At 43.7% G+C, this 16,482-nt stretch overlaps 1 protein-coding gene across 4 annotated transcripts in view; it reads right to left on the minus strand.

Annotated features, from left to right (window-relative positions):
- SRC (SRC proto-oncogene, non-receptor tyrosine kinase) overlaps positions 1 to 16,482 on the minus strand; it is an 84,053-nt gene that overhangs the window by 38,701 nt on the left and 28,870 nt on the right. For 3 of the 4 annotated variants that reach the window (XM_027867112.1, XM_027867113.1, XM_027867111.1), the window contains exons 3-4: positions 15,308 to 15,351; positions 1,903 to 2,049 (exon numbers count right to left, since the gene is read on the minus strand). The gene's annotated coding sequence lies outside the window, so the exon portion shown is untranslated. Of the gene's footprint in view, positions 1 to 1,902; positions 2,050 to 15,307; positions 15,352 to 15,696; positions 15,710 to 16,482 lie in introns of those variants that run through there. The other variant, XM_027867114.1, reaches the window with a different exon arrangement.

Raw genomic sequence — 16,482 nt, forward strand, 5'->3', positions numbered from 1 at the left:
AGGCTGTCTCTGGGTCTCAGTTTCCCCTATCAAGAAAATTAAGTTTGATCTTGAAATTCTCCTCCAGTTCTTTTTTGTTCCCATTAAAATTTTTTACAATTAACAAGCATTTTTTTCTCCCTCTTCCCCCCACCTACCCACACATTGAAAAAAAAATAGAAAATCAAAACCCTTGTAACAAATAAGCATGGTCAAGCAAAACAAATTCCCCCACTGACCATGCCCAGAAATGTGTGTCTCATTCTGCATCTCAAATCCATCACCTCTGTATCAGAGGTGGGGAGCTGGTTTCATCACCTGACATCTGGAGTCATGGCTGGTTACTGCATTGGCCTCAAAAGCAAATAGAAATGGGGACCATTAAACAAAACGGAAGGATCCCTGTGGGCCATATTTTGACTTGAAAACCACATATTAATAATTATGTTTTACTGTTTTTTTATTATTTTGTTATCTACTTCCCAATTACATTTTCATCTGGTTCAGGACTGCCTGTTGTACTTGGGAATGTTATGTGACACTTCATGACTGACTCCTCTGAGTTACTGTACTGAACAGAGTTCAAAGTTTTTTATCTTTTCAATGTTGTTATTACTATATAAATGGTTCTCCCAGTTCAGCTTACTTCACTCTGTATCAGCTTTCCCTAGTTCTAAATTCTATAAACCTGGCTCAGTTACCTGGACCTGCTGGGGCTCATACACGGTATGTTACCTACAGACAACATGCCCAGATAAATGGGAGCAGAGGGCAGTGGCCAGCCTTGGTTGGTGATATGACTAATGTGCTCCCAGCCCTGGTTGGTGATATGAGTAATAATTTATAATGGTTAACATGCATTTGATGCTTTAGGATTTATAAAACACATTCTACCTGGCAACTCTATATAGGGGAAGTGGGGGGAGAGGGTATTGTAAATATGACTAGCTCCATTTTGCAGGTGAAGAAACTGAGGCCTAGAGAGGGAAAGTGAGTTGTCCAAGGTCATAACTTGCCTAAGGTTCTTGCCATGATGTAGAAGGGATCAGCGGCAGGATCCTGATCCTTTCTTTCCCCGGGGCTCACACCCATGACGTGATCATCACCCTGTGATGGCTAGACAAGCCCTAACCCCTTGGGATATCCTAGCTTCCTCATCTCTGAGGTAGAGAAATGACTCCTTCCCCCCACACAGACTGAGGCAACAGCTGCTAAAGATTGAGTTCCCTGACAGCAAGGACTCGGTACTTGGTCGACTGCTTTCTGTACGTGTTCCTGTAAATGAATGTGTTAGATGATTCCTTAACTGAGGGGGGAAGGGACCAATATTTGGCAACTCTGTTTAGAAGCCTCAACCCTACAGCCTCCAGCGGCAGAGTGAGATGGCAGAATCATAGAACCTCAGACCTGGACCTAGGCAGAATCCTTACCTGAACTGAAATCCTGGCAACCATATCCCAGGTGAGTGGTCATCCAGCTTCTGGCTAAGGACCCTTAGTGTTAGGGAACTCATTCCCACCGGGGCCCATTCTGCTTTTTGAAATCTCTAATTATGCACAAGACTTTCCCTATATAGAGTCACAAGGGTGGGAAACCCGCAGCCTCGAGGCCACATGTGGCCCTCTAGGTCCTCAAGTGCGGCCCTTTGACTGAATCCAAACTTCAAGTTTCAAAGGGCCTCATTTGAGGATCTAGAGGGCCACACGTGCCCTCGAGGCCGCAAGTTCCCCACCCCTGGAAGCCACTTCTCCAAACCTTCTACCCTGGGGCTAAGCAGAATAAAGCTGACACCAGTTCCTCGTGGCAGTCTTACAAATACTCAAAGACAGCTACCATGCCCGACTGAGTTATCTTCTCCAGGCTAAACATCACCAGCTCACAGCTGGGTACAATGTAAAAGAAAATATACTTAAATTAACCTACCTCAATTATGGTCCTGGCTTGGCCGCTCAATTGCTGTGTTGCCCCTGGACCTGTGGGATCATTTAGTCTGAGTCTTGGTTTCTTCACCTGTAAAATGGGGATGATCCCGGGCTGCCTCCTTGACTCACAGGCCTGTTGGAGGCTCAACTGAGAGAGTAGATGGAAAAGAGCTCTGTAAACTATAAAGTACCAGACAGAAGTGAGAGAATCTACCTACTCTCTCACCACCCAGTGCTGCTGAGTCTGGATGGTACAAGTTTGAGGATTTGTGTCAATCATTTGCAACTGCTTTTGATGGGTTTCACTAGATAGATAGGAGATTGAAAGTGGGGGACATACTACGATCAAATGTCTGAAAGGCTGTCATGGGGAAGAGGAATTTTCAATTCATTCTGCCTGACCCTGGAGCGCAGAGCTAGGATCAAAGTTGAAGAGAGGAGAGGAAGGGAGACAAATCTTGGTTTGATGTGGGGGGAAAACCTTTCTAACAATGAGTGCTGACGAAAAAGCAGCAGGAGCTGACTCATGAGGTGATGAGCTTCCTGTTACCAGAAGTGTTCAAGAGGATGGATGTCCACCTGTCAGAGATGTTATAATATGGATTCCTGCTTTAGGTAGGAACTGTACTAGTGGCTCCTCCACAGCCCGTTCTATGAGTCCAGGGCAGAAACAGATTATGACTCAGAATCATGACACAGCTAACTCTGAAATTACCTTGAAATAATTCCCCAAATAGGAGGAGACCTAGAGAACACACATCTGAGGTTTGGAGTAGAAAGGATCTATGGCAGCAAAAACCTCAGACATTATTGAAGAGGAGAGAACTATGGAGAATCATTTTCCAGTCTCTTTTCTCAAACGGTGGAAGACCAACAAAATTATTCTGCAGGTTCTCACTTGTTTCCTGAAATTCCCCCAACTTAAAGTGCCCATCTGGCTCTTGGCAGGCCAGTTCTCAGATGAGCCAGTTGCAGAGCCAGAGACAGATGAGATGAAATCTGCCCACCTACCTCCTTTCCCTCCTCCCAATCTCCCAGGCTCTGCCTGACCAGGTCTCTGGATCCCATAGGTGCAGTGACCTATATCGGATGTCTGGGCTTCAAATTGTGGGTCTGACCCCCATCACATTTTTTTATCTCACTAGTTTAACTTTGCAAAAAAAAATCTTCCAATTATCTATAGTCACTGGGGATGGGCCTTATGGGAACATTAATTTAGAATTGCAAGGCACCTTAGATGTCACCTCCAATCCTCACATTTTACAGATGAGGAAACTAAGGCCCAGAGAGATGTGCCACAAGCTAGTTAGTTAAGTAGCAGGGGTAGGATTCAAACACTGGCCCTCTGGATTCAGTGAGACAGTACATAGGCTTTATAAATTGCAAAGCCCTAAGAACATGGGAAGCACATAGAAACATTGTGAGTCAAGCCAACAAGCATTTATTAAGAATCTACTATTATAAGAAGCACTGCGGATACAAAGAAAGGCAAAGGCCAGTCTAATGGGGGAGAGAACAGGCAAACACAATTATGTACAAACAAGAGGTAGACAAGGTAAATTGCAGATAATCACAGAGGGAAGGCACTAACATTTAAGGGGATTATGAAAGGCTTCTTGAAAAAGGTGAAATTTTAGCTGAGACTTGAAGGGAGCCAGAAGGTGAAGATGATGAGGGGGGAGCATTCCAGGCATAGGGGACAGCCAATGAAAATGCCTGGAGTCAGGAGGTGCAGTGTCCATCAAACATGGGTAGTTCACTTTCTCACTCCTCTCCTGTCAGGCCAGGGGAACAACCCTTCCTGCCCGGGCTTAGAAGTGAAGACTATCAGAGCCAAGATAATATAGGATGACAGCTGTCAGAGCTGGCAATGACCTTAGTGATTATACAGTTCAACCTCTGCATTTTACAGGTGTTCATTCAGTTCCAGAGGGAGGCTGTGACTTACCCAGATTGACGCAGTGAATCTGGGGCAGAGCTGGGATTATTATTAAGAGTAGTAATAATTCCTGACATGTATTTAGCATTTAGCAAAAGTCGGTACCTAATAAATGCCAACTGACTGACCGTATACATTACTTTATGGTTTACGAAGTATTTTCATGTCCATTAGCTCATCCAATCCCCACTATACCACTGTGAGAACCTTAGTACCAACATCATTATTCCCATTTCATAAATGGCAAATCCAAGGGGAAGTGATGTGCCCAGGTCACATGCCTATTAAATGGTGGTACTGACTGCTTATCAGTGCTCTTCCAATCACATTAACCTTCTGCCTTACAGAAAATGTCAACAGCCCGGTCCCCAAATATTCCCTAAACTTTGTTCCCTTTTCCTCTGTTTCCTCTTTTCTTGGATGAGGAACATCAACCCTGTGAGAAACTACAAGGACAGTGATGCCCATTTTACAGATTAAGAGACTGTCAGAGAGAGGAAGTGACTTACCCATGGTAAATCATAGCTATCAGAACCGAAACTCCAACTGGACTCCTAATCCAGTATTCTTTCCACTACGCTATCCTGACTTCGACGTGAGAAAATGCACAAAACTGGGAAAGGGTGGGGATTTTAGATTATGTGGAATATTGTGAGATGAGGCCAAGGTCAGACTGTGGAGAGCCTTGAATGCCAGACTAAGAGTTTGGGCTTTGTTCTTTAAGCAAGGGGGAGACACTGACAGCTTTTGAGCAAGGGGATATAATGATCAGAGTTAGGCCTTGGAAAGATTAATCTGCAGGATGGATTGTTCCGGGGAAAGGGGAGGGGAGGGTGGAGAGAGACCATAGGCAGCCATGGTAGAGTGGAAAGAATTGAATTAGGTGTTGGAGTTGTAGTCCTGGCTCTGACACTACTGAGTTATGTCACCATGGCTGTTATCTCCCTTCTCTGAGACTCAGTTTCCCAATCTGTAAAATGAGAAGGTTGGACCATAAGATCTCTAAGATTGCTTCCAACACTAAAAAATATGACTCTCTAACTCTATTACCACCACCACACACACACACACACACATGGGTAGGCAGAAGGTAACGAGGGCCTGAGCAAGGGTGATGATGGAGAGGTTGAAAGTAGTGGATGGCTACAGGAGACACTAGAAAGGTAAATAAAGCTGCCAGGACTTGGTCACTGATTATGTCCTGGAAACAATGGCTTCGCTGGCAAAGATAACTAATACATGGAATTTTAAACAATATAAAACAAGAGGATGTCACAAGATGGTGTAAGCTCAATTGTCCAAAGAAGTCAGGGTTTTGAGTTCCATAGGAAGCGTTCCTTAGATCACAGGATGTAAAGTTGGAAAATACCCTAGAGAATCATCTCACCCAATCCCTTCACAGGATTCAAACCCAATTCTTATGACTCCAGATTCCTACAGGCCCACTTACATTTTTTTTTCATACCCTCCACTTCCTTTTATTGTTTAAAAAGTGAATGCAGAACTTATGTAGAAGCTCAACATTTAAGTGTATACATAATTTTCTTTTTTATTTTTACACTCACTTAACAGCAAAGTTTAATAACTTGATGTAGTTATTTCTTTTTTTTTCCAATTTTTAAATATTTTTACATAGTTTTGAGTTCCAAATTCTATCCTTTCCTCCCTCCTTCCCCTCCCCCTTCCCTGAGATGGTAAGCAATCAGATATAGGTCATATGTGTGCAATTACGTAGAACATTTCCATATTAGTCACTTTGTACAAGAAGACTTGAATAAAAGAAAAAAATGAAAGAAAGAAAGTGAAAAAAAGCATGTTTCAGTCTGTATTCAATCAATATCAACTCTTTCTCTGGAGGTGGATAGTATGCTTCACCATTAGTCCTTTGGGATTGTCTTGGATCATTGTATTACTGAGAATAGCTAAGTCATTCACAGTTTTTCATTGTATAATATTGCTATCACTGAATACAACATTCTCTTGGTTCTGCTCACTTCACTTTGCATCAGTTCCTGTAAGTCTTCTCAGATCTTTCTGAAATCATCCTGCTTGTCATTTCTTATAGCACAATAATATTCCATTAAAATCATATACCACAGCTTGTTTAGTCATTCCCCAATTGATGGGCATCCCTTTGATTTACAGTTCTTAGTTACTGCAAAAAGAGCTGCTATTTTCCCTTTTTTGGATATCTTTGGGATATAGACCTAGCAGTGGTATTGCTGGATCAAAGCGTATGCAGTTTTATAGCCCTTTGGGCATAGTTCCAAATTCAGGCCCACTTACTGAGAAAGCTTTTCTAATGGAACCTGAAGGATTTAAATAGGTGATGAGCAAAGATATTTCCAGTGAGGGTAAAACAGAGAGAGGAAGCAACAGGCTGGGTGTGTGATGGGCTCAGAGTCTACACTAACAGACAGAAGTAGGAGGAGTGTTTAAGGGAGTAGTGAAAGGTAAGGCTGAGGCCAAAGGTTAGAGAGATTCTGGAGAGCGTTGGATGACAGGCTAAGTCTGGACTATATCCTGTAGACAAGGGGGAACCTTAGATAGTTTCAGAGCGGGGGAAGGATATGATGAAAATGACATTTTCCTTGAACAACGTTCTCTGTTTCTACTTTGTCCCACCCAGGAGAGGGCTTCCTCCTTCTGGCTCCTACCATTTAAGGATGTCTGTCCAAAAGCCATGTTTCCCATTCATTTGTCTCATTCAGCCTTCTGCATCTCTACTCTCCTATCTGGAAAACCAGGCTGCTGCCCCTCTCTCGAGCACTCTTGGCCACCCCACAGACATCCTCTCTCAACTCCCCTTCGGTACGTGGTGAGCATTAATCTCCATCATCCCACTGCACTGTGACGCACAGACGCAGGCTGCCCTCTGCCCTAGCTCCTCTTGCCAACTAAGTTCTCAATGTTTTCAAGAGGCAATCAAATCAGAGGGGCCCTGCCCTTCCTTGGGTTTTATACAAAGGACAATGTAGTCCAGTTGACACACTAGAGCAGCAAATACTCCGTACTTGACATCAAAAGATCTGGGTTCAAATCTAAATTCAGACACTAGCTATGTGATCTAGGGCAAGTCTCTTTTTAGGTTCATCCTCTAATCCCTGCACTACTCTGTCACAAGGTTGCTATAAGGAAAGCACTCTAAATCATAAAAGATTATACAAATATGAAGTGTGAAATAATATTTCTATTTCAAGGATCCATATTTTGTTGGTATGAGTACTCTTTCTACTAACACAGATCCCAACTCCTTTGACTTAGCTGGAGGGGGGGGGGTCTCTGAGAGCTGTTGTGACCAGAAGAGTCATCCCCCTATGGCCATCCCAGTAATGAGCCTCTCCAAACTTTAGCTAGAATAATCCTCAGGCATCAAAAATGCAGACCTTCCCTGGCCCCTTGCCAAGACCTATAGGTTATGCTTTCCTAGAATTACCTCTGAAAGCTCAGAGTCACCTGGGAATTAGGATATAGACTAATAAAAATACTGTTATGAATACCATTTTTTTTTGTTCAGACCTATGATTTTATTGGTGTACGGAACTTCCCAGTGAGAAAACACTATCTATCCATGTAGACCAGCAACTTGTAGTCATAGAGAATTGCCTGAGGTCACTACCAAAAGGTCACAAAGTGAATGTCACCTGTCAAAGCTGAGACTCAAAGCTAGGGTTCTTCACCCCAATTCCAGCATTCTTTCCATTACACTACCCCGCCTTCAGGAGGTGCTAGGTGATGCAGTGCACAGAGCATCAGGCCTGAAGTCAGGAAGACCTAAGTTCAAATATGATCTCAGACACTTACTAGCTGCGTGACCCTGGACAAGTCACTTATTTGCCTCAGTTTTCTCATCTGTAAAATGAGCTGGAGGAGGAAATGGCAAACCACTCCACTACTTTTGCCAAGAAAACCCCAAATGAGGTCACAAAGAGTTGGACACGATTAACAGCAACAAACGTCACCTTCAATATGGGCAAATACACAAAAGTAGGCTGGGGTAAGGATTGGAGAACAGAGGTGTCACATACACAACTCGCAGGCCAAGTGTGGGCCACAGCACTTCTGAGTGTGGACTGAACCAGATCAAAATGTAACTGGAAAATATTTAATAAAATAAATAAAAATACAATAAAACATAATGTTAAAACGTGGTTTTCTAAGTCGCTAGGTGGTCACAGGAGTCCTGATGTACGGTTTAGTGCCTTTCCCCTCTCCGTCCTCCCTCACCCAGTTTCAATTTGAGTTTGACACCGATGGTGTAGATTATATGAAGAGAAGTCAGAAGAAGGATTAGAACACAGGCCTTATAGATCCTGAGGCCAGGTCTCTATCCATTACCCCAACCTGCCATGATAACAATAAACAATATTGCACAGAGGGACAGGAGACCTAGGTTCTTTTTCTGGCCCTTTCAGTAATTTGTTGGGTGACCTTGGACAATTCATTTTCCTTTCTAGGCCTCAGATTTCCATTTTGACTCCAGAAATTGGAAGGCCTTCAATTCTAGGCTAAGAGGCTTCCTTCGATGTTCTCATAAAGGCAACAGGAACTGGGGGATCTGGTTCAAGAAAGGGCCAGATCTAAAATGGTGTTTTAGAAAGATAACCGACAGCATTTAGGGATTAGTGAGCTAGAAACCAGAGTCACAGAACTTCAGAACTTGAAGGGACCTTGGAGGCCACCGCCCAAAAGTCATCTCCACTGTCACGTGTCTGTCAAATGGTCTTCCAGCCTCCACTAAAACAGCGCCTGTGAGAGACAGCGCCCTCACTCCCACCCTCTGCAGTCTTTGTCCTTGCCCCTTTTCGACAGCTCTGAGTATCAGGAAATGGTTCCTAACTGCAAGCCTAACTGTGCTTCTTGGCAATTCCTACCCCTTGCTCCTGGTTCTGTCCTCTGAGACCACATGGAACAAGGCTAATCCCTCTTCCCCATGAGAGCCAGCGGGTTATTCTCTTCCCACTTCTGTCCTCACCCCCTTGGCTTCTGCTTTTCCAAACTAAACCTCCTTCCTTCAGTTCCTGATCCTAACACAGCATGGACTCAAGGTCCTCACCATCTTGCATCCCCTCTTCTGGCCACTCTCTAGTTTATCGATGTCATTCCTAAACTGTGTGTCCTGGAACAGAGATGATACTGCAGATGTGTTCGGACCAGGCACAGCAAGACCATCACCTCCCTACTCCTGGAAGCTCTGCCTCTTAGTGCAGCTCAAGAGCAAAGTAGCCTTTTTGATGCTGTTGACTCATGCTGAGCTTGTGAGCCACCAGAACCCCCAGATCCTTTCCAAACTTCTAACTATTCCTCTCCAATAATGTACTTGCAACATTGATTAAAAAAAATAAACAAACCTCAAATTAAAATTTTGAATGGTGTCCTGTGGAAGAGTGATTAGATTTGTTCTATCTGGCCCCACAGATCAGGAATAGGAGTAATGGGTGGAAATGTATCCCTACTGAATTTCTTCTTATTAGATTCGGCTCAATAATCTTGTCTGTCAAGATTGTTTCTAGATCCTAATTGTGTCACCCAGCTATGCCTTCCAGTTTTGTGTCATTTGCAAATGCCATAGGATGTCACCTATGTCTTTATACAAGTCATTGATTGGGGTGAGGGTGGGGGAGGGGAGGGGAGGTTTAGATGAGGACTCAGAACAGATCCCTGTGGACCTCCACTGGAGACATCCTTCTAGAGCTAACACTGAACCATTAAAACTGCTCTGAATCTAGCCATTCAACCAGTTCCAAATTCATCTAACTATTATCTAGGTGACCCAACAGACAAAACTCTGGACCTTGAATGAGAAGACCTAAGTTCAAATCCCACCTCCAGCACTAACTAGTTGCGTGACCCTGGACAAGTCACTTAACTTCTGTCTGCCTCCATTTCCTCACCAGTAAAATGGGGACAATAATAGCACCTACGTCCTAGGGTTGTTGTGAGGATAAAATGAAATAATATTTGTAAAGCATTTGGCAAACTTTAAAATGGTATATAAATGGAAGCTATGATTATTTTTATTATCTAACTCTATTTTCACCTAGTTAATCTAGGTAAACTATATCTATAGCATTCCACTCATGTGCTAGTTTATTTACCCTGTCAGAAAAGGAAATAAGGTTAATTTCTACATGATCTGTTCTTGATGAAAGCCATGCTGTCTCTTTATAATCACGACTTCATTTTCTGGATGCTCACTAACCATCCCTTTAGTAATCCATTCTAGAATTTTCCCAAGAATTCAAGTTAAGCTGGGTCACCTATTATTTGTAGACTCTGTTGTTTTCCCTTTTTTAAAACTCCTGGAAGAGACAGAGTTATTGGGGAGCCATATACCTAAGGAAAAAAAAGTTTAGTTCTGCAATCAAAGGTCAGTAAGAAACAGGAAGGTGCTAATCCACTGTGCCAAGGTCGTCTTGCCCCCTCTATTCTCACATGGTGTCTTTCAAGATTCTTGGGCTATCTGTAGCAGACAAATTATTGCCACCAGAAAGTTTGGGGGAGGAGAGAGGAAGCGTCAGACCTCAACTCTCCTCCTTCCCTTACCTCCCTTGTATCCCTTTTATTAAGGACCTGAAGAGATATCCAAGAGTAATAAAGCCATCCCTTATAGTTTCTGGAACATGTTTCTAGCCATTGACACATATGTTACTCAATAATAATAATAAGGAAATCAGTATGAGAATTAATATCCCCACATGGAAGAGAGGGAAACTGAGGTCCACAGAGGTGGCATCAACTTGCTAAACCAATGGCATGTGCCTCATGGGTAGCAGTGTAAGGCCCTTATTTCTATGACTCTGTCCCTCATGGCCAATGTGAAGTTTCTCCTCTCTACAGTTCCTGTCCCTTCCAGAGACAGAAACTGAGCCCAGTTTCACTTGGTGATGAATCATGATCAGCCATTCGTTCCTTCCCCCCCTGCTCAGGAAAGTCTTTATTTCACATGACTTCCTCTGATTCCCAAGGGGCCCCTGGCAGGAGGGGAAATTCTAGGGGCCCCACATGAAAATGTGTCATGTCTGTAGACAGGCTGACAAGGGGCTGATGAGGGAGTTGTGGTGAGAGGGGGAGGGGAGGAGACAAGATGAGAAGGTAGGCAGCTTCTCGAAAGCCACATGGCACTCCAATCATTTCCTATGGTTGAACTCTGTGGCTTTCTCTCTCCCTTTCCTGGACTGGTTCATCTCTATTCACACCACCCTCTCATTTCTAATGTGAATTTAGTACTCCCAAGGTCCTCTATAGGAGGCAGTTGGGTGGATAGAGTGCTGGGTCTGTAGTCAAGAAGACCTGAGTTCAAATCCAGCCTCAGACATTGATTGGCTGGGTGACCCTGACAAGTCATTTAACTTCTGTTTGCCTTAATCCCCTGGAGAAGGAAATGGCAAACCACTCCAGTATCTTTGCCAAGAGAACCCCATGCACAGTATGGTCCACAGGGTCATAAAGAGTTGCACACCACTGAACAACTCAACAACAACAATAAGGTCCTCTACACTTTCCCACCCCTGGACCTTCGCTTACATTCTTCTCCAAGCTGGAATGCCCTTCCCTCCCCATTTCTGACTATTTTAATCCCTCCCCACTTTTGAGGTCTAACTCTTTCACAAAGACTTCCTGTTCCCTGTAATTAGGAGCAATCACCTCCCCCTAAGACTTCACATGGCACTTGGTTTGCTCTCTAATTCATGGATTACATACAATTTTGTATGATACTTATGTGAAGTTGCCTTGTATGCCCTCTTCTAGACAGCAAGCCTTTGAGAACGATAGTATGGTTCTATTGATCTTTGCTTACTATACGTTACCGATCACAGGCTGTTGTACAAAGCATGCATTTCATGAATGTTTGTTAAAGCCACCAGTATGCTTTACTTTCAGTCTCCTCTCCTCTCCTCAGGGCCTAACTGGGGAGCTCAGACTCTTACACAGGAAACAAGAGCAGTCTCATTTCAATCCACCAGGCGTTTTACTACACTCCTGACTCCAGTCAGACTAGCCTGTCAGCTGTGGGATTAAATGAGTGAGACCTCCAACCTTAACACCTTTGTACAAGGGGTCCCCCAAGTCTAGAATGAACTTCCTCCTCAGCTCTGCTTCCTGGAATTCCTAACTTCCTCTTCCCGCATGGGAACCTTCCAGAAGCTCCCTCCCCCCATTGTTAACAGACTCTTCCTCCTGAATCACTTTTTATAAGTTTTCAATTGCCAACCTGTGTGTATTGTAGTCCCCCAACACCAACGCTACCAGCGACTGACTATAAGGTCCTTGAGGGGAGGAACTGTTTCATTTCCAGCTTCATATTCCCAGCACCTAGCATAAGGCCTGTTGTTGCTCAGTAATTTCAGTTGTGTCTGACTCTGACCCCACTGGGGGTTTTCTTGGCAGAGATACTGGAGTGGTTTGCCATTTCCTTCTCCAGCTCATTTTACAGATGAGGAAACTGAAGCAACCGGGGTTAAGTGACTTGCCCAGGGTCACATAGTTAGTAAGTGTCTGAGGCCAGATTTGAACTCAGGAAAGTGAGTCTTCCTTGACTCCAGGCCTGGGACTCTATCCAGTGTTCCCCCTAGTAGCTTCCCTGCTGTCTGTGTATGTGCTGTAAGGATGTCGGTGCTTAATAAATGTCTGAACTGAGCTGAACAGCATGTTGTGTGAAGGAATGAACAGAGCACCAGATAATGCTGCCACTCACTAAGTGTGAGACCTTGAACAAAGCACTCAGACCCATCTGGGCCTTAGGTTCTTCATCCATAAAATGAAGGCATTGGACGGCATGATCTCTAAGGTCCTTTGGAGCCTGATACTGGTATGTATTTCAGGGATCTCTGATTTTGTCAGGGAAAACACTCCCTGTCCTACCTTAGCAACTCATTGCTTCATGAGCTCCTGTCATGAAAAACAAAAAACCCACCGCTTGGTCAACCTGACAATGACCATCCTTAGATGGTCCTAACTAGGAACACATGGATGGTCTGTCACTGAGGCCATACAGGAAGCCTTTCTGGCTTGGTAAAACTTGCCAGAGCTTAGACTTCGCTGGCACAGCTTGCAAGAGTTCTGGGTCAAGAGAAGTAGCATGAGACTCTAACAGGAAATACGAGCATCAGACTTGGGTTCAAACCCTACCTCGATACTCACTAGTTGTGAGTCCCTGGGCAAGTCATTTAGCTTTTCTGAGCCTCAGTTTCTTCATTTGCAAAATAGGGATAATAATGGAACCCATCACATAGGGTTTCTGTGAAGATCAAGTGAAATGATATATGTAGGAGCAGCTAGGTGGTACAGTAGAAAAAGCACCGGCCCTAGAGTCAGTAGGACCTGAGTTCAAATCCAGCCTCAGACATTCAGTAGCTGTGTGACTCTGGGCAAGTCACTTAATCCCAATTGCCTCACATTAAAAAAAAAATGATATATGTAAAACACAATATAAATGTCTGCTTTTTTTTTTTTAAAGAGTGATCAGGGTCACCTCTAAACCAGCATAAGGCATTGAGGGAAACTGACAGGAGAAAAATAGGAAAACAAGCCCATATGTGATACTTTGATTAACAAGAGCTTTGAAAAATTTCTAGTGGCTGAAAAGATGACAATGGGGTTGTTTTGGGTCAGTGGGAAAACTATAAATTGTAAAGAACTAGACTGGTATAAGGGAAAGAGAGATGACACAAGGGAAGATAAGGGCACTGGACCTGGAGCCAGGAAGATCTGAGTTCAAATCCTACCCCAAGCACTCATTAGCTGTGTAACCCTGGGTAAGTCATTTCACCTTTCTAGTCTTTGGGTTTCCTTGCAGCTCAGATGTTCTGCTCCCTAACTCATATGTGCTCAGGTCCCATCCAGCTGTGACATTCTATGTTCTGTGTTCTGAGGTTCCTTCTACTTATGACATGATATATTCTTTACTGGTCAATGGTTCCTAAATCCAGACCCATTTGGGCTTTCTTGATGCCCAAAATTTTCACCCACATTAGATAGCAGAAGACAGGACTGATTCTGATTTGTGTTAATGGTTTGGGGGAGCTTTGTTTAATGAAGACTAACTGATCAATTTAACAAAACAAATTCACCAAACACTTTTAGCGTGTAAGGTATCTTTCTACAGAAAGCAATTTATTCCTTTTGAAGTGATTGTCTGATGTGATCCTTGTGATAACTCTAAGCTCAGCTGGGTGGCAGACAAGGAGGTCCTGACGAGTGTCTGAATTTGTTCTGGCTTAAGAGCAAACAGTGCCAGAATGGGAAATGGAACCTAGTTCTCTTGTGTCTCAACTCAATGCCCATGTCAAGGCATCATGATGTCTGACATCTGTTCACTTGAGGTCACCTCACCATTACTGTACCAAGTCAGGAATGATCAACCTGGCCCTTCCCAGGAACAGCCTGCATTACACCAGATGAAACAAAGAATCCAAGATATTGAGACCATCTAGTGCAAATCTCTCATTAGAGGTAGGAAAACTGGCCCAGAGAAAAGTGATTTGCTCTAAGCTACCCAGTGAATGAATGGTAATGCCTATCGTCCTTACTTCACAATTAATTTATAGCCACAACTCTAAAACCAGAGATATATACCCTCTTAGGGGACCCATCCTGAGGGGCTGTGCACCACCCCAGATTGAGATTAATTCAGTTTCTCTCTCTTCAAAAGGCAACATGAATAGCTGATTGGCTGGAGAGGGAAGGAAAGGGTTAACACTGCAACATCTGCACATAAGCCAGAGGGAAGCTATAACAGCAGAAAGAAATGGGATCACCCCCCTCCCCACCACCTCCTAACCTCCTTCCAATAAAGCACAAAGAGGTCACTGGCTATTCACCCACACAGCAAAGGAATCCACATTGATAAAAGGGGCACAGCAGACGCCCCTAGGAGAAAGGCCTACTAATGAGCCAAGAATGTCCATCCACTGAAAGGAGAGAAGAGGAGAGAAAAAGCTGGGTGGAAAGGACTGACTGTGTTTGAATTCTGTCTTGTCTCCTAATCCCAGCTAAAGATTTACCTTCTCCTTGAGGCATCATTCCCCTCTCCCCATCTCAACTTGCCTAAAACAATAAAGATCACCTGGGAATAATGATGTCATTAGGCATTGTTGTGACCCGTTATACTTTTTCAAGATACTTTCACAGACTGGGTTCCCCTCACCCCTTTTACTAATTTTTTGTTATAAGGACTGACTCCTTCTCTGGGAGGGGAAGGGGATTCACTGTGAAATGTTGGTGCTATAAAAACAAAAGCTACTGATAATTTTTTTAAAAAATTCTTTTCCTGCAGGAGGGGGCAGTCCTAGGGGCCAAGAGATGTGGCTCTTACTAAACTTCAAGTGCCCAAAGGGTAGGGACTTAGCTAGACTTGGTCTCTCTTCCAGCACAGCAGGTGCTTAATAATGCTTGTTGAATTTAATAATGGACATGAAGGTCTGTCATAAAACCGCCTATAAAGGTGAGGTATGATTATTATTACCTTCTGATCCAGACTTTCTTTAGGTGGTCTTGCAGGCAGAAGACCTGGAAGGAATAAATAGATTTACAATTGTTAAGGACCTTAGAATTGATCTGGCCCAACCCCCTCATTTACAGATTAGGAAACTGAGGTCCAGAGAAGGTAAATCCAAAGTCACAAAATCACAGTAAGTGGCAAAATTGAGATTTGGACCCAGATCTTCTGACTTTAGATCCAGTGTTCTTTCCACCCTAGCACCCACATTAGGCAACAGATTCTGCATGTCTTGGTCTTGACATTTCTTGGTCAATTCCAGAGCAAGTCATTTCACTCTCTGAGGACCAATGTGGTAAAAGCACAGGACATGGAATTTGGAGGCTATGGGTTTGAATCTTGGCTCTGCCACTAACTAGCTGTGTGACATTTGGCAAATCACTTAATCCCTATGGACCTCAGTTTCCTGCTCTAAGTCTCATCTTGCTCAAAATCCCATGATCTTGTGATTCTGTTCCCTAGTTTTCCCTAGAGATAGCTTGCTGTAAAGAAGGGACTTTGAAACATAAGCATGAGATCTCTGTGTGTCCTGGGAGGGTGTGGGGGAGTGTGAGTGTACATGAGAGAGGAACTTGACTTCCTATTCCGCACTCTCTCACATCCTCGTGTCCATTCTCTGCTGAGGCAGGGGAGGGAGGAGCTTGCTGGGTACAAAGACAGGAATGTGGGAGCTGGGCCCAACTTTCCAAGGCCTGGCCAGAAAGGGGATAACCTCAACTAATGAACATGGAGCTCATTCTTTCCAATTGGACTCCTTCAGTACAGGCCCTGGGGGAGCGTGCACTCATTTTTAAATGAGAAGAGCTGAGTTTGAATCTTAGCTCTCTTGTTCTCTTGTGTGACCTTGGGCAAGGTCAAGTCTTAGCTTTCTCATCTGTAAAATAAGGGGTTGGAATCAGATGACCTAAAGTCCCTTCCAGTTCCACATGTATGAAAATAATAAATAAAGATCAGTATATTTTTATAACCCTTTAAGATTTACACAGAACTTTTCTCACCATTATTCTTTGAGGCAGGTATTACATCATCCCCATTTTGTAAGTAAGCAAACTGAGTCTCAGACAGGGTACTGACCTTAGGTCACACAGCTAATAAATATCAGAGCCACCACTAAAATCCAAGTCCTCTGACTCCAAGTCTAG

This window comes from Vombatus ursinus, unplaced genomic scaffold, assembly GCF_900497805.2.
Source record: "Vombatus ursinus unplaced genomic scaffold, bare-nosed wombat genome assembly UNPS02014785.1, whole genome shotgun sequence".
NCBI lineage: Eukaryota > Metazoa > Chordata > Mammalia > Diprotodontia > Vombatidae > Vombatus > Vombatus ursinus.